The sequence below is a fragment of the Phalacrocorax carbo genome, chromosome 4 (assembly GCF_963921805.1).
Source record: "Phalacrocorax carbo chromosome 4, bPhaCar2.1, whole genome shotgun sequence".
In the NCBI taxonomy this organism is placed as follows: Eukaryota; Metazoa; Chordata; class Aves; order Suliformes; family Phalacrocoracidae; genus Phalacrocorax; species Phalacrocorax carbo.
In genome coordinates, this window is record NC_087516.1 from 47,777,587 (window position 1) to 47,802,070 (window position 24,484).

Consider the following 24,484-nt stretch of genomic DNA (forward strand, 5'->3'; position numbering starts at 1 on the left):
AGAAGTAGTCAACATGGATTCACCAAGGGGAGATCATGCTTGACCAACCTGATAGTGTTCTACAATGGTGTGACTGGCTGGGTCAATGAAGGGAGAGCAGTAGGTGTTGTCTATCTCGACTTCAGTAAGGCATTTGACACTGTCTCCCATAGCCTCCTCACAGGCAAGATAAGGAAGTTTGGGTTAGATGAGTGGACAGTGAGGTGGATTGAGAACTGGCTCAACAAGAGAGCTCAGAGGGTCATGATCAATGGGGCAGAGTCTGGATGGAGGCCTGTCACTAGTGGTGTTCCCCAGGGGTCTGTGCTGGGTCCAGTCCTGGTCAACATATTCACCAGTGACCTGGATGATGGGATAGAGTGTAACCTCAGCAAGTTTGCTGATGATACCAAGCTGGGAGGAGTGGCTGATACAGCAGAAGGCTGTGCTGCCATCCAGCAAGACCTGGACAGGCTGGAGAGCTGGGCCGAGGGGAACCTGATGAAATTCGACAAGAGCAAGTGCAAGGTCCTGCACCTGGGGAGGAACAACCCCATGCACCAGTACAGGCTGGGGGCTGAACTATTGGAAAGCAGCTCTGTTGAGAAGGACCTGGGAGTGCTGGTGGACAACAAGCTGACCATGAGGCAGCAACGTGCCCTTGTGGCCAAGAAAGCAACAGTATCCTGGGCTGCATTAAAAGGAGTGTGGCCAGCAGATCGAGGGAGGTTATCCTGCCCCTCTACTCTGCCCTAGTGAGACCACATCTGGAGCACTGTGTCCAGTTTTGGGCTCCCCAGTTTAAGAAGGACAGGGAACTCCTTGAGCAAGTCCAGCAGAGAGCTACCAAGGTGATCACAGGACTGGAGCATCTCCCTTATGAGGAAAGGCTGAGAGTCTTGGGTTTGTTTAGCCTGGAGAAGAGAAGACTGAGGGGGGATTTCATAAATACCTATATATATCTAAAGGGTGGGTGTGAGGATGATGGGACTAGGCTCTTTTCATTAGTGCCCAATGACAGGACAAGGGGCAATGGGCACAAGGTGGAACACAGGAAGTTCCACCTCAATATGAGAAAGAACTTCTTTCCTGTGCAGGTGCCAGAGCAGTGGCACAGGCTGCCCAGGGAGGTTGTGGAGTCTCCTTCCCTGGAGACATTCAAAACCCGCCTGGATGCATTCCTGTGCCCCCTGCTCTAGGTGTCCCTGCTCAAGCAGAGGGTTGGACAAGATGATCTCCAGAGGTCCCTTCCAACCCCTGCCATTCTGTGATTGTGTGATTGCTAAAAACATTATATGGTGCTCAATCCATTTAAGTATTCAGGCATTTACTTTAAGTATATGTTTAAAATGTAATTCAAAGTGCTGAGATTATTCATATGTAGAAAATTAATCATGTGGTCACTGTACAGAGCTTTTGAGTTCTTCCAAAAGAAATATTTAAATATGCTGGGCACTTCAGTGAACTTGGACTTTGGGACTGCAAGCCAGATAGCATGGCTCTTGTACATCCAAACAGCAGGGTATATTTTCCCAAATAATTAGTATTAGAGTCCCAAATAATCAATAATTCATTCAATCTACATAGTCCTACTATTAAAAGGGCTAGAGACATATGTCACACTTAAAAGTCATGTTTGCCATGGCCTTTGTCAGTGGGAATCTGTTGAGTACTGAGATCACAGAAGCGCTCCTAGGACTGACTGGAGTGACAGGTAAGATGAACATGAGATACACATGTCTGTGTCCACACACACTGCAAAGACGACGACACATCACTAGTAACAGACAGAAGAGATTTGTCAGGAGGGTTAGAGCCACATACTTGACAGCATTTTTAAATGCAAAGGTGGTATTTTACAATTATTTTACAGACTTACTCTAAGCTTTGTATTGCCACTTTATATCATCTTTGCACTTGAAATGGGTACGTACACCTTCATGAAATTTTCCCTGCAGGCGGAAGACAGGAATGAGTAAGAAAATGCATTACAGAAAGGCAGCACACTAGCACGTGCTGTAAGAATCTGGGGATAGCTGAAGCTGCTGTAACCTCCGCTTTTGTTCTTAAGCTGAGATACAAATACACATGTACAGTGTAAACAAGTCTTTATTTTGATTCGCATTAATACTTACCAGATGCAAGGAGATCAAGGAAACACTCTGAGGCTACTGTTGTGGCCAAGTCTAATCTCCCAAGAGACCGCCTCTGAAATCAAGTCCTTATGTTCATAAAACAAATGAGCTTGTGTGAACCTGTTCCTAGTAGCTGCAGAATTTAACTGCTGTGCAACTCTCAACCACTCATACTACAAAGTGAATATTGTTCCACCTTTAATTTTCATCCTTAAAATATCTAAATTTTCCTATGGTTATTTCAGTCAAAATAACATAATTTAGCATATTTATGATGCATTACCATATTTCTCAAAAGCAATGAAGCAACTAGTGTTTTCTGAATGCTTATTTCACCTATTTCAGAAGTCAGAGGCTTCTCTTTGCTGCAAGCTAAAAAAAAAAAAAAAAAACAAAATTACAACAAAATCCCAATCACCCTCCAATTTTCAGCCCTCTACTAAATTCCACACCAGTTTCATAAACCAGCATCAACTCATAGACTTAACCATTTACTATGGTCATACGCTCAGGCTTGGCGTAGGGCCAACAAAGAATGAAGTGTCAGTATCTGCACTGAAAAGTGTCCTGTCCAAGAATAACATAAGAGGTAACCAATGTTCTTGAGCCTCTGAAAATCTGAAACCATGGAAACAAGGAGATCAATGCATTAGCAGCCTGACGCTTGTCACGTTGTTACATGAACTACAGGGAGCAATTCTTCTGCCTTCAATTCAATATACATTTTATTTCTTAGCTACACTGCTGTGGTTGTTCTATCCAAATATCTTTGAACTATTCTGTTTCAGTACAGATTTATTTTACACTTAATATAATCCTTAACTTCCATCAAAAAGAGAAAATTATACAGGAACAAATTAAGCAACTCTGGAAAATACCAGTACTGGAATGCAAGGAACCATCTCTAGGTTAGCCAATGAGGGACAGTATAAAGGACTTAGATAACTGAGCACAGCAAAGAAAAGCTCAAAGCTTTTGTGGTCCTGTGTGCATGACCCCAACATACAGCAGGGAAGCCAGCAAAGTAAAAAGCAGCTTAGACAACAGCACAGCCTTCATGCGAACATTTTTATTTTAGCATTTTTACCTGATATTTGCTCAATGGCCCACTTTATTGTCTATGTAAAGAATGATATCTGAATAATAAGAAGCAACTTTAAAAATGGAATACTACATATTCATGTTATTGTCCCACAGGCTAAAGTTAAAAACAATTTTAACAGAAACTGAAAACAGAAGTGCCAAGTTCTGGTTTCAAAAAAGGGGCATTGACAGAGGACAGTGATCTTGAAACACATACAGAATAACACACTGTAGAAATTTGCTCAGCTCCTTCATCACATTTTTTCCACATGGGATTAAGGATTTCAAAAATCTGACTTGCTAGCAAAGTATACAGCCATTGTACTTCTCTTTCTCAGCAGTGAGCCCATGTTCAACTTAGCGTTAGCAGGCACCCACCTGCTCGAGTGACTGGCATTCAAAATACCTGCTCTGCTGGAGCTTGTATAATAGTTTGCTTTACAGTACATTTCCTTTCCTCTCCCACACACATATGAAACATATCATGGGGATAACCGGGGAACAGCAGCTGTAAGTCACTTGAAAACAAAACATTTGCAGGTTAAGTCTTACCTGAACTTCCCATTTCAGAATAATCACACGGCTTTTTCATTCTAACTGTGCTCTTTCTCAAATAAATGCTTTCTGAAAACAATCACAATGGTTTCTTAATTTACAAACAACAGATAACTGAGTTGCTGTTTATTGTAAAATTGCTGTTTACTGTAAAACAGCCTCAGGTCATCCCCTAGTTCACTGTGTTTTCAAGAGGAATGAAAGGATTTTTCTAATAAGGAAAACATAGTTTTGACTAAATATCGAGAATTGCACACCAGATAAGTAATGCTCTAAGGTTGGTTTTATGAAACCAAATATCCTGAGAAGTCTTTCAATAAGTCTATTTGTTCTCAAGAAGCTCTGCATCTATAGTCTTCAATTGCTAATAGAATTGCTATCTTTGCCATGTGAGGAGATAAGTATTCTTCACCACTATGACAACCCTATTTGCACACAATTTCTACAAGTTACAGAAGCTGTTTCAGTATGCAGCCCCTCAAACAGTACTTCTCCAACAGAGATCCTACAATGCATTACACCCGATAGGAGTTTTGGGCCCACGTGCCAAATTCGCGTGAAAGATTCCTCATCAACATACTGTTATTACAAGACTGCTCTGATCATTCCCCCATCAGTCCCACCTTCAATCCAGACATTGCTCCTATCGCGTTATTGGCACTAACACATCAGTAACACGCATTTTGAGTTGACATGCAGTGCCATGATTATGCAACATCATTTCATGCAAGCTGACTGACACCTTGCACTGGAGTGATTATCCAGGACTCCCACCACAGAAGACTGGCTACTGAATAGAAAACCACCACTTTCCTACTGTAGCCCTCTGGCTTCTCAGCATGCCTGCTTACAACAGCAATTGGCAGCCGAAGTTTTGTTCTCTGCAGGCTTGGTTTTAGAAATTTCATTTTAGGTTTGTACCAGCAGATAAAATATCAGCAGGTGTGGATTTATGAGTGAAAATAGTAATAGCACACCTAGTTGTACGATTATTGAGGAATTTTGTGCCCACTGCACACACAATATTTTCTTAGAGAGTAAAGAATGATTATTAGTAGACTATTGATATACTAATCTCTTGGACGACCATTAAAAGGGATAAAACATTGGCCTAAGGATAAAAATCTGATTGTCCAGATTGTGTTACTCCAGTAACACATTTAGATCAAGTATTATTCATGGATGTCTGTATTTTCCTGACCTGTACAAAGATCCTAATGATTAAGTATTTTGAGGAAAGGAAATTTACACTTGAAGGAATAAATAATGAAAATTAATTATTTACATTTGAATTGCACGTTTTGCCATAGAAAACTGGTTTTCCTTCTCACCATAATGGGAGAAGGATGAAAATATTCTAATCCACAAACAGACTGGAATGAAAACGTGCTGAAACACGTACTGAAACAAAGATGCTTTTCGCAACTTCCAAAAATCCCAGAGTCGAGGTTCCACAAAGCAAAGGTAAGCAAAATAAAACATCACTCAAAGGCACAAACATTTCTGCACAGACAGCTAGGTAAGAGAGCTTAAAGGTACATAAACACGGAGAGCCTAAATAGTCCCATAACCTCACAAGTTCAGTGTAAATTTGGGAGATTCTGTAATAAATACAGACATGACATTTAAGTTATATGTTAAACCTACCCAATTTACAGATTATGTAGAAGAGTTAGGATGTTTGAACTATAATCCAAACACTGTTACAAATGCAAATATTCCCTGCAATCACATCCACAGTCAAGTATACTGAAGGAAATCAGGCACCATGGATGATTTTTAGAATAATAATCAGTATGGTAACATCAGTCTGTGTAAGACATTTCCCAGAATGTTAATGAACCATTCCTATTCTACAATATTTATTACAAGAAGAAGGATGCATACACTACAGGCAATTTAGTAAGGGATCAAATGAAATCATAAGTTAAATCTTTTTTTTCTCTTTAACTTTGTTTCCCAATAAATGCTTATACATCCTACATTCAAGCACAAATTTCTCAGTCTTTCCAGTCAAAGGAGATTTTTTCATTTAGTCAGAAAAAGGAGCCAGGCAATCAGCAACACATATAGTTTGATAGAACTGAAGTATCTGAGACTGCAGCAAGACTGCCACTGCAGTCTTTATTCATCAGAACGATGCTCTCTCCACAGGTCCTTCAGGCAGCCATCTCTTTACAGTTCAAACCTAGACACATTAGAGACTTTGCAGGCAGCTTGTGGGGCATTTCTTTCTCTTATACCTGTATTTTCAGGAAGGCAGTTGTTGCCTTCAGTTCTTCAGGTTCGGCCTAGGAACTTCTCTTTATGGATCAGAGACCATTGATACAGATTGCTAGTTTTTCATACCACTGTTGACCCTTTCCTTACCTGTTATTCTGCAAAGAACCGTTAACAGCAGTAGCTCTAAGCCAACAATCCCGCACCCCTTCCTCCCAAAAGCAGAATTTTATTTATAGGAGCCCAGACAGCAGTGCTTTATGGCACCAAGTACTCTAAAGCCTCAGATCTCTCTACAGAACCTCCGTTCTGCAACATTACTTCTCTTCATTTAATCTACTCCCCTCAACATATCCCAGATCAAATACTGAGGGCTCAAATACCCTATCACTCCTCACAGCTTGCCTGCCTGTCCTACCCCAGGTTTCTTTTCTTTCTTTCCAAAGAACAGTATTCCTACTAGTACCTCTTGTTCCACCCCCCACCCCCCCACCCCCGATTTGATTATCCCTTTTCCTCCAAACACATTTATAGATTTGAGATACCCACTGCCACGCCTTAAAAAGCTGCCACCACTGCTGCCAACTTTGCTATCTTGCCTGAAACCTGAGACACAACTATTATTTTCCTAAAGGTCACTCTTACAAGGAATCCACAATGCATCGTAATAATTTCTAACTTACATAGGAAAGTACAAAAATATTGCTTATAACTATCTTTATACTTTCCTATAAGATACTGTTATAGACAGAACTGTTTCTATATCATGAAACAGCTGTAGGCAGAAGTAATTCCCAGAAAGTGTATGGAAGTGACCACAGAAAAATATTTCATATAAAAGAAGTAGAAGTCCTCATATTTTTAGACATTTCCCTGCAATTTTAAAATGCTGGCTGCAGATTAATTTCATGTTTTTCCTTTTAAACCAGCCAAATTGTTTCAGCACAACATTAACAAACCAATCATTTTTTAAAAAGTGAGTTGGGCTGCATGTTGCATTGGCATGAAACTCTGAGCCAGCGTGAGGTAGAGTTTAGATGGCTTAAGACTTGGAGGGGTTAGATGCAAGTTACGTCTCTGGAACACAATCTCTGCACTCTATCAACAGAATTTACTGCCATGTATGAAGATGACAGTGCTGTAAACTGAAATCCAACGCTAAGTTAACAGGACAAGTTTCTGGCTAGAGAGCAAACACACTCCACCATGAGGGCAACAGTTGGGGCATAAGCAGTTGATAAACAGTGCATTGCCACAAGTACAAATTCCAAGGAATTATCACTGCATGCCCTGATGTAGCTAATGGTAAGCCTTGTCCCCCTAGTTAAGAGACTCTGTGGCCGCCTCACGCTTGCCTATGGCAGCCCTCTGCAATAACACACACAAAGCTATGACCAACCTGTTCCTTTTCACTTCTGTCCGTCCAAGGAAGTTCTTAGATTCATAGATACTTTGCACAGCTTCCACCTCCAACAAATAGCAGCAGAACAAGGCTTTAGCACTGCAAACTATTTAACTTTCCACGCAAGATAGTCAAGCACCATGACAACAACAGTGAAGAGTTTGGAAAAAAAAAAAATAATCTCACCGAACAAAAGGAAACCAATTCTAAGTATTGACTGTAACACGGGGCAATACCAACAAAAGCAGGATAACGTAATAATAGGCAAAAACTTTACTTAATCAGAACCTCCAATCATAATGCCTCAGCTACAGCCAAGGTGTACAACTGCCCCAGTCCAGCGTGCAGTTCTAGACAAAGAGCCCAGACGCAGCCCTCATGAGGGAAGCATCCATCAGAGAGGAAAGCTACAGCTCTCCCAATGACTTTTCTGACGCTCTGAAAGTTTTTTAAGTATTGCCATCCAATTGTAATAGCATCACCTTTATCACAAAACAAGCTAGTCTTAAAAGGAAGCGTTAAATTAGCTTATAAAATACTTATTAACTTGGAACCACATTTTTACTGCTTTTTGGATCTCATTGGCTAGGCACATAACAAAACGTAATCAGCCTAGCATACACCTGGTGAACTAGAACAGCTACGTGGAACATGTCGCTGTCAGATCTATCAGTGCAACTTAACAAAATTGAGACATACCAGGGATAAGCAAAGAAAAAAAAAACAACAACGTACAGCTATAAATTCCTGCACAGAATATCTGCAGTCATTGTTAATTGATCTCTGTGTTCATGAAGGAAGTAAGATGGAGTGTCAACACCTTCAAGATCTTGACTTATAACATACCAGTGTTCACAGTTTTGCACCAAGGAGCTGTTTTCTTTCAGACGAATTTCTGTTCCATATCCTCCTCTGGCCTGTGGCATTGGAGTGGCACATTCTTTTTATCAGAAGCTTTTACAAAGCGATGTTAGTAACCTTGTCTGTAAACACCATTTAATTGTGCAGGGGCTGTCTGTTTTGAATTTACACTGAATTCCAGCAACTTACTCCTGTCCATGTACAGCCCTTTTCTAACCTGACCTTGAGGTAAAACTTCAAAGCCAGGAAAGGAAGAAAGTAACAAAATACCCTTTCACAATTTACATCTATGAAGTGTTAGTTCACATTTAGATTTTGAAGTGTTAAGCTTAAATGGAATTCTTGTGGAAAAGTCTTAAAAGTTATGCTTCTGAAATAAGATTAGAGTCTGAAAAGCTACTACAAAGATTATTTTTTTTTTCCTCCTTTTTAGCTGATAACTGCTTAAGAGATAAAATAAATATTTTATACTTCTGGGCTGCTCAGCTATGGAAAAATAAGATATGCCTACTGTCACATGAAAATCTGCTCACTCTGGCAGTGTCTTTGTGAGATTTCATATGGGAAATATTCGTTACATTTTGAGCCTTTAATTTTTAGGGAAAAGTAGTCAATTTTTCTAAAATTTATGAAAGCAGAAGCTTCAGTTCTGAAGTAGGTCTTTGGAAGTGGGGATAGGGGGAGGGAGACAATTTGCAAACTTCTGGTTTGTACCTGTCCTCAGAATTAAGAGGGTGGAGTGCATTATTACACTTTGAATTTTATTCAAGCAAAGAGAAAAATAGGGTGGTTTGCTTGCAAGTGAGAAAGAGAGTGGGCAGAAGAAGTCATACCCTTTTGCATACAAGCAGAAGCCTTGATCCTGAAAATGTAAACAGTACCCTAGCATCAATTAAAGGCTGAGATGGAAAGCGTAGAATTAGCGACCAGTCATAACCCACTGCAGAATGCTCACATCAAGCTTCTGCGTGTTGCAGTTGTGACTCACCGCACCTCTTCCCCAACTCCCTACATGCTTAAACTTAAGTGACAAAAAGGAGTTCAAACAGCGGGGCATAAAAATGTGTTCTGATACCAGTATCCCAGTATTTTTCTTAATCGTCTAACAATTTTTTGTAACTTTTTATTTCTAGATTTCATTTCTACAGTGTCACCTTAACTTTAAAGTTTCATGCCTCTGAACATCAAGCCTCCTACTCCGTGCCCATGGAAAAGCACGTCCTTGCACTGCTGAGCTCAGCTGCAGGCAGTTTGTGTGCAGCAGGCACTCTCCCCCACCCGAAAAACAACATGGAGTCTAAACTGTGGGCGGATTCAGTGCCTTGTACAGGCACAGCAGAGTATGTGCGCGCCTACCCAGGCCATGTATAATGTGGTCACCACAGCAAAAGTAATGGGGGCAGCAAAGGCCTCTGGAGACCCCTGAGCACTCACTGACACCTCTGAAGATGCAGAAGTGAGTATTTTTAAAATAATAAAATTAAATAAAATTAAAATACGAATTGGACTAGTCCCATAGTACTTGAGATACCAAAAAGGGAGAATATTAAACCAATTTATCCCAGAGCCTGAAAGGTTAGGTCCAATAAGTAGAACAGAGGACAGATGATTAATAGCAAAGGATATACAAGATACCAGCAATATTAATTTCTTTGTAATAGCTTTATCAACCCCTTTTATCATAGCCTTTCTCCTAGATTTAATTTAGACAAAGGAAAGCAAAATCAAAGAATATTCTTAATCAGTGCTTTAACTACATAACTAATGATTTATTTAAAACAAGTACCTATTCTGATGAAAGAAAACCTCATTATTTTGAAAAGCTTCCTTACTCTACTTGATTAGTCCATTTAATAGGAAGGTAAATTAAATAATATACCATACAAAACCCATTTATCTTACAAATTTACATGAAAAAATCTTGTGTTATAGGTTGCTGCTGAGTAAACTTCTAGTAATGAAACAGCTGCACAGTAGTTTCAGTTAAAAACAGTAGCAGCTTGTTTTGCAACATACAGGATAACAAAAATATAGCCTGCATACCAAAGGAACCTTTACAGTAAAGTACACAAGTATGAAAATGCTGGCCAGGATTGCAATGCTGGATTACAACCTCACTAGTCATAAGACATATGCCAGTAGATTCACTTAGCGCAGAGACCATTTCATTTTATCACTGCAGTATACCTAATGAATACTGTAACACAACAAGCAACATCAGTGTTTTCCCTTGAACAGTAGCTTTTTGCACATATGAATACGCTTGTAGAAAGGCTTTTGACAACGTAACTAATATTTCAGAGGGAAAGGAAATTGTATCCTTAATGATGTTACCATCACAGAAATTTCAGTTAAGTGCAAAGCAGACTGGGGAGTCAATCGCAGGTCAAGCCACTTAGAGGTCAAGTTGCTTGAAAGAACAGGGTTCTGAAGTTTAATTACTTTCAGCAAGGACGCTGCTGATAGGTCAATAGCACGAGTTTTATAGCTGACAACACTCATGGAAAGAAATCACTTCCAAGGCTGAAGTGGCTATGGACTACTGAACAACAAGATAGAAAAAAGTAACTCGAAGTCAAGACATATTTTAAGGCTCACTGTTTAGAAACTTTTAAAAAATTCTACTTGCATGACTGATAAGTAATGCAGCCTAATGCATCTCACTCCCAAAAGCTGTTAAAATACACAACAAAAATACAATGTTTTACATGAGAATATAGAAGTTTCTGAAGGAATTTCGGCAGCAATAATAATCTAAAATTTCAGCTTCATTCCACTGGCAGAATAACTAGAGCTTCCTCTGCCCCTTCAAGTCAGTATTGTAATGGCCTGGACAAGGTATCTGCATTATAAAATATCCATTGATCCACATTTTTCTCACACAAACTTCTGTTGGGCCTCATCTCCATTGTACTTATATCCCCCTCCTTACTGCGTCCAAAGCCTGTAATCCTTTACAGTGTTTCAAAGATGCCCAACTATCTGGAATAAAGAAATACAAATTTTCCTGAAATAAAGAAATGGGCTACAGTGCATAAAAACATAGCCTTTCTCCCGCCATAAAAGTTAAAAAGACTTCTTGATACAGTTCCAAAACTGTTCTAAGATCATATAAAAACTGTTTGGATGTTTTAATAGATATTCCTGACTGTGCCATTCAAGACTCAGAATTTTATTTTGAACATCTTAATCAGAGCAATAAACTGGACTCTCCAGCTCTGGTAAGCAAAGGAATGAAACCTGAAATCACGGTGTCACTAATAACTTACATTACAAAAAATGAGTGCATTTTCCAATAATTTCACTATTTTAAACCTTTATACACACAAATGGTACAGCCACCCTACCTACTCAAATTCAGAAATACAACGAGCTTTCAGCTTACTAATTATTTTTAAAGGCTGAGTGTGTATACCAACGTACAGCAAAATGGAGTAGAGTACTCTTTGGAAAAGGTGGCATACTGTTCACTTGCAATTTACCAGTTCACCTATTAACACAGAATTAAGAATGAGGAGAAAGACAGGAAAACAGCAACCAGAGTCAGCAGTTCTGTCTGAAGAAGGAATTCAGACCATCCATACAGATTGTTTAACTGCTAACAAAATGTATGGCAATTAGGAAGCAAGAATCGATTACAGTGTTACAACCTCAGTGATCTTCTATGGAACACACAAGCCCACGTGGGCACCTTGCCATAGTGCGTACAGAAACTTTTCCTTTCCAGAGGGAAGGTGAAATACTGAGAAAGAGGAAATGTACTTTGAAAGTACTCTGAAAGTACTGAAAGTACTCATTCCATTCTCAGTAAGTGCTGAGACTTGTATCGCTCTTGTAGATAGAGTTTAAAAATAAAAAAAAAAAATTGGGATTCAGAGCCCGAGTCAGTTCTCAGACAATATTTACTTTCTCACCAACATCTCTTCCACATATGAATAAATTAGCAAGTCCTTACAAAGTACTAATGAAAAAATCCTCACTTCCTCCACTTCCATAATCACAGGAGATATATTAATAATTTTTCATTCCAACTGAGTAGAGCTCCAATCTGCAGCTTCACAGCCCTTGCTTGCATTCACAAGCTACTACTTGTGTATTCAGATCAGAAATCTGATTGCCATCTGTATGCACTGATTACTTAGTGATCAAAATAAGGTGCAAAACATCTTCAAGTATGCAAATCAACTCTTTGACCAAATATTGAAGGCTCAATTAAGCTTGGCCACCTGAACTGTCTTTTATGTTCTACAGTGAACAGGAAGTGGGAAGAGTGATATAGATATATCATTTCACCAGCACACAGCTCCAGCAGCCTTATAATGAGAGAGCAGTATTTCTATAGGACTATAGCAATTTCATAATTTTACTGAAAACAGAAAAAAAATATTTTCCAACAAAACTTTTTAGTTATAAAATAAAGTAGTAATATTTACATTATGCAAATAGCTATCAATAGCTATACAGTCAAATGACCATATGCAGCAAGTTAGTAAGGCCTGATTCTCCACCGGGGCAATAGCTTATTCATCCTGTACACTTACTTGATTTAATGGAATTCAAAATAGAACATGCTGTAACATCTCATAATTAAACTTCAGGAAGACAGGCTCTCACTGGTTTTCTGAAAATTTTAAGGCTTCTGTCCAAAATTTCTTTTTTAATTATAGGTTAAAAGAAACATTATTTAAATAGAATTCCACATGTGTGAGACAAAGCATGTGGTCCTTTATAAAAAGGACAATGTTTGTCTATGATTGAAAAGGTTAGAGTTGTTAAAAACAATAGAAAAAAATCATTTACAAGCTTGTTCTCCGATCATTTGTTAAAAGCTATACAGGTTCTACTCAGTTTCCCAAACTATCATCATCTAAGCTGTTTCTGAAAAATAAAATGAGCAGCAGAACCAACATCTCACAGATACGGTTCGTTTCTTCATTAATCCTCTCCCCTGGGAAAAATGCATTCAGTCAAGCTTAGTGACACTTCATCTCTTTGTGACAGTATGCAATAGTACATTCTATTTGCCTGGCCTGATAGAGCCCTAGCCTATGGCCCTGACGACAATGCTAAGAGAGAAATTAGAGAGCGATTACAACTGATCGGGGGCGGGGGGTGGGGGGGTGGGGTGGTGGAGAAGTGCTTTAAGGGCAGTAATAGAGATTGTTAAATACGCTATAGGGCATGTAATACAGAATTTCCTTGTAGTGCTCAAAATTCAAGCCTTTAAAAATTTTTTTCTTACTATCACATAGGCAAGTAAAAAAGGTTAAGCATCAGTTTACTACAACCCAATCTCACAGAAACTCTTCTTCCGAACAAGGGTCCAGATTCTGCAAGTCATCCCTAGGTGCTGACACAAGTCCCTGCATGAAGAAAGGTAGATTTAAACATGTCTTACTGAACTGAAACCAAAGACAGCATCCGTCTTGGAGAATAGCTACAACCAAAAATAAAACATCTGATTGTTTTCCTCTTAATATCACACTGTGGTGCTTCATTGTCCTATTTGCAATCCAACAAGTCTTTTTAGAATGGTGAACAGTGGATGGAGGGCTTCATATTTGTTATTTTATGGTTTTATAACATTAAACAATCTACTATCAAAGTAGCAAGATATGGTGTTGCATGGTAAGTCATTTGGATGGCTTTGGCATTAGCTTTCACCATCTCAGGGAATCATTTATCTATCATATAGCTATTAGAAAGTCATTACATTGATCTTGGACAAATACTGCACTGCTTTTGATGAAAACTAACAAGGACTCTGATTAGCAAAATGAGACATTGTAGCTGGTTCAGGTTTCTTATATTTGTTGGTTTGCATGCAACAATCTGGAGAGGGACAAGATTAATTAGTCTTGAATTACATCCTAATCATGATAACTGCAGCAGACAGAAATTCAGCAAATATGCAAGACCAGGAAAAATAAGAATACTGAAGTTAACAATACACGGACCCTCTACTTTACTTCTAGACCTCTTTAAAGTCAAAGCTATAGATTAATAAAGTAATTGGTTCCCTGAACATTCATGCTATAAACAGCAGGCAAAACTCACTGCTGAAACCACACAATGGTCTAGTGATGTGGGAAAGTGTGTTTGTGGGGCTGAGCGAGACTAAAAAAAATGGGCTGAGTCTATCTCTGCGTTATGCCCTTTCCATCATGGAGGCGACATTTTTTTTCCCAAGGATTTCTAAAAACATCTGACCCAACCCCCTTTCTGAGAACACAAAATATCCACAGGCATGAAAGGTTACTGTGTATCAACAGAAGTCATGGAGGGCAACCTCCTGCCAGGAATTAAAAATAACTAGCAGAGAAAAGAGTCCAAAGCAGGGCTATACGCAACCTTGAACTTTTCTGCTCCTTGAAACCAAGCAAAACTTCATTCTGCCATAAAGTGGATATTCAGGTAAAAGCAAAGCTTTATGCGTGGAAGCACAGCATTTGATCCATTATTTTCTCCCCTTTTCTCCTTTGGTGCTAGTACTAACGTGAAGCCAGAAATTCTTCAGTGGGTTGGTGTTAGGAAAATATTTAGTAATAAATTGCTCTTTTTTTTTTTTTAACCTCCAACTTTAATGCACAGCATCTGCTGTTTTGATAAATTCCCTACAAAGCAATGTAATATTACATATAATCACAAATGAAATTAACCTAAGGTGAACACAATGTGAAATGCATGTTTACAAAGCATGCTAATTAAACACTGACAACTAATATTGATTTTGATGTGAAAGAAGTAAACAACAGCAAGGCTGAAAACAGACTAAGTTCCTTAATGGTGGCGCAGCCACAGAGCTCAAGACAATCCATCAACTTTTTTTTTTTTCTTTTAAATAAGTGCATACTTGTTTGTACAGTTCCCTCCTTTTAGTCCAGCATTTTTAGCAAGGCAGCAGAGTTTTAAGCAGACGTCATATTATAACCTACAGATCTCCAAATTTTATAGTGTTAATAACTTTATTACGGGGAACAAGCAAGCCGTTCCTCTAAATGAATAATGCCCTGCCTGGTGTACTGGGTCTGGCTGGGATGGAGGTAATCCTGTACACTGCATATGGTGCTGTATTTTGGACTTATCATTGAACCAGTGTTGCTAACACACCAGTGTTTTGGCTTGCACAGCATCGTGCTTTCCTTTCTGCCACCCTGCCCGCCTCAGCAAGCATGCCAGAGGTGTGCCACAAGTCGGGAGGGGCACAGTTGGGATAGCGGACCCAAACTGACCAAAGGGATATTCCCTACCATAGGACATTGTGCTTAGCAATAAGAGCTGAAGGAAAAGAGAATGAAGTTGTCTGTGGTTAAGGCTTTCATTTTCCCGAGTAACCATCCTGTGTGCTGAGGCCCTGCATTCCAGGAAGCAGCTGGACACCTGCCTGCCAACAACAAACATTGAATAAATTCCTTATTTTGCTCTGCTTGCCCACACAGCTTTGCTTCTTCATCTCAACCTGGGAGTTCTCTGCTTTTGTTGTTCTGATTCTCTCCACCCCATCCCACTGTGAGGGGAATAAACAGTGGCTGGGTGGGTGCTTAGCTGCTGGCCAAGGTCAACCTATCACACCTGGACACACTCAAATACGCTGTTTTCACAATTACACTCCCTGTGTTCCTTCTACATTCAGGATTTTTGAATAAAGTAGACAGATTGTGACATTTCTATTCCTTTTTATCTAACATACTCATTGCAGTTTAAAGGGTATGCAAGAAGATACAATTCAGAATCTGAAAAAATTAGATAAATCTCAAGAAACCATGAAACATTCATACTGCCTACTGTCAGCTACTTAACAAATAGTCAACACCGTAAAGTCATCATACCTAACAACTAATTAAAATAGCTGATAAAAATTGTGTAGCACAGATAGTACAAATAAATCCAGAGTGTATAGTGCTTTATATACTATGAAACCTTTAGAATTTAACAGAATTACTAATGAAGAACTGAGGGCAAATAAATGCAGATACATGAAAAGTTACAAAACTGGATGTAAGACTGAAGCTACGATCTAAAGCCTCCCTCTTGTGTTTAATGAATATTGTAGAAAATACTAAAATAGAAGTAATTACTAATATGTGAAAAATATTATGGGATCTATACTTATTGGCCATAAGTAACTTAATTTATTTATACTTCTTTCACATGAGTTATTCTTGAAAGGCAAATTCTTCTCTAGTGTATATGTATTTGCACAAATTGTAGTACAAATTTGGTTCATACTGTTCTACAACATTACAAACTACATGCAGATGTACTATGAACACTGAACTTACATTTCCAAATAAATTAATATATGGGGCATATTTGGCAAAAAAAAAAAAGGTTATTTTGCCAACCCCCCCCCCTTTTCTTTCATTTTTTTTTCCCAACAAAAGAGACAGAATTTCTAGGAAACAAAAAATTCTCAGTTAAGAATTCACAAAAAAAATATAATATGCAAGTGAATTAAAATGTTATAGACTTCTGACAGTTTAGAAACAAGGACACTGAGAATTTTAAGAGTACTTCAGTGCTGGATATATAAACAAATTGTTTACCCTCCCTTGTTAAAGCAGGAGTTATTAGTTAGCTATACAGATACATCGTCAGGCACACAGGCAGCAACCTGTACCAAATACGTACAAAAATAAGATACTTTACAGTATCTTTTATAGCTACATGCTAGGAGTTCTGGGGAGTCACTGCTAGTAAGAACAAGCATGTTACCCAATTTGTAGTCAGAGGCTGATAACAGAGAAGGACAGACCTTCCGTTATCCCAAAAAAAGGCAAGACTTCCTGTCTGCATGCTACACTAACATGAAAATCAAATCACATTTTGTGTGTGTCAGAACACACAACATTTTAATGGGAGATCAGATATATGAAATATAGAACTCATACCACATAAGTGAAATGTTAGTGCACACATAATCTGAATGTAATAAGAGAAATGCCTCAAAAATATGTGTACTGTTTCCAATTCATCTGGAAACAGCATATACATTTGCCATCTCAAAGGTAGTACCACAAGGGCAAGGGCACGCACTTTCTGGTGGAAGCTGAAGAAGTTTGAAGTGATACAATGAGATATACAACACCCCTCCTGAATATATCCAGTGTCATTTTTCTCTCTCATGGCTATCTGGAGAGAAATGGAGCTGTTGGCTGGGACAATACCGACTGAGTATTTTTTCATTCTAGCCTGCTCTGATAAACAAAGGCTACATTTAATTGAGGTAGAAATGAGCTTTCACAATCAGTAGCTCAGGTCACTTTGAAATATCCACTCAAGGCAAACCTCTTGCAGAACAGTATCTTTGAGTAAAATTTTCTACCACTTCTGGCAGACTACAGAATTAGAATCACAGATTAATACATATTGAAAAGCTCTCAGGAGATCATTAAGTTTAAGCCCTGTATGATTAGCTGAGGTTCTGCACTCAAGTTTTGAATATCTTCAAAGACGGAGATTACACAACCCCTCTGGGTAATCAGTTCCTGTACCTGACCACCCTCAATGTAAAATATTTTTTTAGTATTTAATCGCATTTACTTTGTTGCAACTTGCCTCTGATGCCTCTTGTCCTATCACCGTGCACCCACCAGAATAGTCTGGCTTCATCTTCTCCGTAACTACCCATCAGACAGTTTAGGACAGCAACACGATCTTCCCTTGGCTTTCTCTTTTTCAGGCTAAACAAATCCAACTCGCTCAGACTCTTCTTGTATACAATCTAGCATTCCGATGGCCTTCTCTCGAATCACTCCAGTATATCAATGTATTTCTTGTACTGGGAGCCCAAAACTGAACACAGTATTTCAGATGCAGTCTGACAAGTGCCAAATAGAAGGGAACAATCATTTCCATCAACCTGCTCCCTATGTCCTTGCTATTACAGCCTAATACATAGTTGGCCTTCTTTATTGAGAAGATACACTGCTTTCACATGTTCAGCTTGGCTACAGGGACAGCTGGAGCATTTTCTGCAACCTATCACATCTCCAGACTGCACTGCTGTAGTTTGATTCCTGTAGATAACAAACTTCCTCATTGCATACGTTTTTAAGAGCACCTGGGCTACAACAATATCTCATACCTGAGCACTTCACACTGTCATCCATCTTCACAGCAAACCAGGCTAGTTCTGTTTATTGCTCTACTCCAGAATAAAATGGAAGCTCAAAAGGCCAACTGAACCTTTTAATTCGCCAAGGAAGAAACTGGATTTTCAATCAAGGCCAAGACAGCACTGGCAGAAAGTAAGGTTACTGTGTATCACCTCATAAATCATGGATTCTGTTCACACTGGTAGGAAATTAGGGGAAGATTGCTATGGGTCAACTCTCAAATGCTGTAAGGTTACACCAACCTGAGAAACCTTGTACCATCACCTTACAGCAGGAAATAAAATAAGCATTTGGGGCTCTTTTTGAACATACTATCATTTACTTCCTCTCTAGATTCCTCTGGTCCTTTGATATGTGATGTACAGAAGGTAACATTTCTTACTCTTCATTTGGCTCAGAAAAACAATTTTCTTTCAAGCTAGTAAGTGTCTGACCAGTAAATTAAGTCACGTTATTCTGTGGAGGAAAGGTTTGGAAGCAGTACTTCATTATGAGCAGACACCAAATGTCTGTTTCATTTGCTTTGCGCGTCTTACCTCAGTATAAATATCATTGTATCTGTAGGCAGAAGTTGGAATGAAATATAATAGAATAGAATGGAATGGAAATTTTGTTCTGGAAAATAAATATAAGCTGCAAAGTGCTTAATACTGTAATTTCCTGATGTAGCTAAACAGGAACAGAAAAAAACATGCCAGCCTGGTATCAAAAGTGAATGCCTAATTCTCTGCTCCTTTACAGCCTGTGTGTTCCGACACACCTATAAACAGTGAGAGCAAAACACCTCAGTTTTAGGAGGATATGTCCCCTATCCTTTGCAAAGATAGAAATCTGTCAAATGTCCCAAGGAGAATTTCCTGAGTTCTTGATCTCTATTCGTTCCAGCCATTAGCCTTGAAACTGATTTTTAGTGCTAAAACACAACTTTTTGTGACCATAATTGAGCTTCCATGAAGACTTAGTAAAATGATCCTAACACAGCATTGGGGAATAATTGCAAGAAGCACCTATGGAACTCATCAACTATGAAAGACAACAGAATGGTCACATGGTGCTGATTCCTACTTCTTACCTCCTTTTCTACTAATTCATTTAACATTTTAAAATATCACCTTTTCTTAATTTCCATTTTATACATAAAGTGTATAAGTTAATATCAGTTCTGCATTAACTATGATATGTTGCAGAATCACAAACAGGACAGCAGACAATCCCTACACTGAATACTCTGAAATGTATTACAGATTGGTGATAAATACATAAGGATTCAAGAAGACACAGTTCCAGAAGAAAATTCAACAGTACACACATATAGAATCATAGAACATTCTGATATGGAAGGGACCCACAAGGATTATCAAGTCCAACTCCTGAATCCACACAGGCCAACCCAAAAGTTAAACTATATACCTAAGAGCATTGTTCAAACACTTCTTCAACACCAACAGGCTTGGGGCCATGACCACTGCCCTGGTGAGCTTGTTCCCATGCTTGACCACCCTCTCAGTGAAGAACATTTTCCTAATAGCTAATCTGAACTTCCCTTGATGCAGCTTTAAGCTGCTCCCTTGCGTATCATTTTTACGAACAGACACACCACATTCATTTTATATATTATAAAGCACCTACTTAATGTCAGTTGTTTCTGTTTCAATATCTGCTTTAGCTAATAGGGTTCTACAAATAATCACACTTCAAGGAAGTTAAATACTAATAATGTCTATGGCTTTCTGGTTACTCTCACCTTCTATTAACTTGCTTATCTATTTCAGAACACTGTAAATATATATTTCTATTCCAACGGCAAGAAAAGTTAATGAGATTACAGCAGTGGTTAAGGCACTCATTTCTATGGTGTTGATTTAATAAAAAGAATCAATTTTAAGAACTGCAGCACTAAAAAGATAATGCAAAACATTTATTTGTGCAGACACTACAGTACTGCCAGCCTGGCTCAGACAGTTGCCCTTATGGAGGGAGGTATAGACTTAGGAACCCTATTCACAGCCTTATTAGAATAATAGCAGAACAAGACGGAGTGAAATAGAGGAATGTGTAAAGGGATAATGGGGCAGCATCTGGGATGTGATACTCCAGACTGCCGAGTTAGGAGAGAGCCTTCTGAGTCCTAACCCACACGGAACTCTGCAGGTGAGCAAGCAGCATGGGAAATAACAGAAGTAGAAGTCACAACTGACAGTTCTTGGGACACGGCCTGTTAAGAAGTTACACAGTTAGGCAAGTCTCCCCAGTAAGCATACTTACCTGTGCGACTGAGGAAGTGCAACTGGAAATAGTGCCTTCTGTCAGTTGTCTGTACATATTTGTAGGTGCATCAGTCTCTCTGAAATCTATTCGCACGTCACAGAGAGGAAACTGAAGGTGAACGTTTAAGTTGCCATTTTAAACAAGATTTTTCTTCTTGAATTAGGTACAATAGAGACCTAGGATAGGAGAGAACAAGACAATTTTAGTGAAACCTGAAATCCAAATATTAAGCTTGACACAATGTAAGAAACACTGTCACAAAGGTCACTTGCTGATCACAGAAAATGGGTAAAATCAACTTCTGTAGGACTCAGGGTGGGGTGGCAGGGCGACACCCCACACAAGGTCATAATAAAAAAAATTAAAAGCCTTAGGGATTTAGTTTGGTTATTGGTTTTTTTCCTAGTTGATCAAACAAGGCTTTTTAAAATAGAGAACTCTGTGAAAAAGTAGATATTTTCTCCATAGAGGCAGAGTAGTGAAAAGCAATCAAACTGAAGATGCTGATTGTCAGTGCAATAATTTTTTTTAATCTTTTCTGTAACATTCCTATAACCAAAGTACAAGTCATAGCAGCAAGAAATGGTTAACAATTTCATTCTCGATTTAACAACTATAGTACAACAAATCCTCCACAAAACAGGTGCTTCCATCATTCAATTGTTCCTAGCCTGAAAATGCATTCTAGTTTGAACATGAACATTGAGTTAAATGTGGAAAAAGTATTATATAACATATAAGCGTGCTGCCTGCTTTAGCTCTGCAGTTAGGTAACTGTCTTCAGGAAAGCCAACATGTACCAGCACAAGAATAATAAGACCTTTTTGTTGACATTTCCACAGCTACCCATTGGAACCTCCCTTTAAACTGCTGCATTCTTACATGGTGCAGTGGATTATAAATGAAGAAAAAGTACTGGAAAATAAGATCAAGATGCCATACCATTATTCCTTGATATTAAGCTATATTTGAATGCAACCAATTCTCTGGCAGAACAGTTACTCAAATCTATTTAATGAGCACCTCTACCCTACACACAGTATTCTTCAACAGCAGAATACCATTTTTATCTGTGCTGCTATGAGTGGGGCATATGTCATACTAGACAGAGTTTTAAAAAGTAATATGGTATAAGGTTACGGTTTAAATTAACCCTTGAAATTTTCAGGACAAATACATGCACTGTTGTGTACAAAGAGCCTGCTTGGCTCTTGCTATGAGATATACTTAAAGATAGTTTTCAGGCGAGCAGATCTTAGAAGTCCAGATCACCTTTACACAATTTTGGTGAAGTTAACTGTGATTTCCTATTCTAGATACAGATTTTTATAGTAAAATTTTTGCTCACATCTAGCATATTGCTCAACTATGCTTCACAGAGATTTCTAAGCATTCATCATCCTCCCCACAGACCTACAGGGTTTGACAGATTAAAATCTGATGCAAGAAGCAGCCATGCACTCTTGTAAATACTTTTACATTGAGCAGATCTTCTGGTATTGAAATAGCATGTACTGAGTAAAGACTGAGTATGCCCCCCTCTATCTTGGTAACTACAACCTAGACAATGTAAGTATTCGCCCTCCTAAACAACCACCATCCAAAATCTCTTAGGAAAAAAAAAGAAACCTGCTGAAATATACTCTGAATAAATTTTAACTACAATATTTTCTCTCACAAATAACTGTGAAACAATCTGTAAGACACAGCTTAAAAACATTATAATTGTTGTATTTCAATTCTATAGAATACCCTTTTTTTTAATAAATAATATGCACCTCAGATGAAGTTACTGTAATTCAAGCTTATAACTTCAGACAATTAGTTATGTATATAAAGTAGGTATATATTCTATAATCAAAAATTAGCATTTGTGTTTAAGACTGTACTGTGTTAATTACATACATATATTTATGCCACTCCTGTATCTTCAAGCTTTTTCACTCACTTTGCTTCTGTGACAATATATTATTTTATTAGTTATTTTTAATTATTATTTCATTATTATTAAGTCCTCTACCATTAGCTTACTTTTTAGATTGTGAAAGGAATATCATGGGGCCAGTATGACCTGTCATGAATCGGTCAGAAGCAACAGGATCCCTGGTGAATGACAGCATCTCTGCACTGCCCTCTCCTGCGCCACCGGCTTTCCTGGAGATCTTCTCTCCTTCTCATAGCAAGAATACTCCTGAATGTCTCCATAATGCCCAAGATACTATACTATTAGCTGGGGCACCTCAGTCCTCCTTTAGCTACCGGTTAATGAGAATTAGCTGACAGTTGATGAAATTATATACTGTTCAAGTCCTCTTATAAGAGCCTTACTTTTGATCCTTCTTGGTTTATAGTTCCATTAATCTGTAGTAAATTAATTCCATAGTAAACCACTAGCTAGTCTTTGTGTTTAGAAAAGATGCAAAAGCCCTCAAGACTAGAAATTGGTGATAAGAGACAGGGGGTCTCCACAGGCTTTAAATCATGATTTCCAGAAGTATCAACCAAACAGTTACGTATGGAGACCCTTTAAAGTCAAATTTTATTATTCAGCCCCCACTACAATGTCCTACTCAAATGATCCTCCATGAACAAAATTTTGTAAATTTCCTCTGTAATTTAACTCTTTAATACATAAAGCTATTATAATGCTTTATAACCCTCCATGGGATTTTAGCACACCACATGACTACTGCTAGCTATCTGCAGTGCAGAAAAGTAAATCTGCTCATAGTACTTTCAAAGGTGATAATAGAAATATAAATAGTTCATTAAATAGCTTTTAATCAAATTAAAACTATTCAGCAAAGGAATATCTTTTGTCCATAACTCACTGACTCATATATATTAATTGTTCTCCTTCCTAAAATAATATCAGGTAAAAGATGCCCTTAATTCTTGGAAAAAACCTTCAAAGAGTGAGGTGAAGATGAACACTTAAAAACAGCATTTATAAAACCAGTCCCAGTGAGGCTTCTTTGTTTATGGAAAGGCTGTTAGAAAATGCATCGCTAACTTTAATGTGATAGACTGTACTTACCCAAAATAAATCTAAGCCATTTCTGGACCACCACAATTCATCAAGTTAACTTATTACATGGGAAGAATTTCTTAATTGCCTCCACAGTAATTTATTTAAAGTGAAAGTGAAAAGAAATCACAAATTAATCATCCTTCTCAATTATTTCTTCCTCAACTTAGTGGGACCGCTTATCTACAGGATTTTGTTCCTACTTGTACAATATAAGACTGCTCAGTGAAGTCCACTGAGCATCCAATTTAGTACTACGTTTTGGTTAGTGATACAGCTGCTACCCTGACATTTTCAGTCTTCAGAATGGTTGCAAGAATCAAATGGAACTGGCAAGGACTAAGTTGTGATTCAAAATTTGAATCATCTCTGATGACTAATCAGTATTCAAGTTCTTCAAGTATTCAAGCTTGTATTCAAACCACTTTATCTTTCTTCTTCACAATTACTGAAAACTACTTCAACAACCTAGTCTGATGCTTCAGTGAACCAAATCCATTTGTAGGGATGTAGGGAAGTTTCACTTGACAAGCAATGGAGACATTTTTAGATTTTTATCATCTTGTTAGACTCTCTTCCCAGTCCCCAGAGGTAGTAATTCAATAACTGCAAGATTAATCCAGAAGAAAAGCAGTCAGAGGCTAAAATCCACTTGAGAGTTTTTTAATGAATTTAAGGAAGGCTAACCAGACAAGCCAGAGGCATGTGCCACTTATCAATGACTTACCAAGTTTTCATGGTGCAGTAGTTCTAGTTAGGCACTATATCCACACTTTAGGAAAGAGCTATGCTGGGATTTATAGCAAACAGGCCAGATGCTGGTCTTTGTCTTCAT

General features: G+C 38.3%; 1 long non-coding RNA gene across 1 annotated transcript in view; it reads right to left on the minus strand.

The window, feature by feature from the left end:
- LOC135313087 (uncharacterized) overlaps nucleotides 1-24,484 on the minus strand; it is a 307,634-nt gene that overhangs the window by 272,542 nt on the left and 10,608 nt on the right. The window contains exons 2-3 of the long non-coding RNA XR_010372679.1: nucleotides 20,619-20,797; nucleotides 13,478-13,598 (exon numbers count right to left, since the gene is read on the minus strand). This is a non-coding gene — a long non-coding RNA (uncharacterized LOC135313087). The remainder of the gene's footprint in view (nucleotides 1-13,477; nucleotides 13,599-20,618; nucleotides 20,798-24,484) is intronic.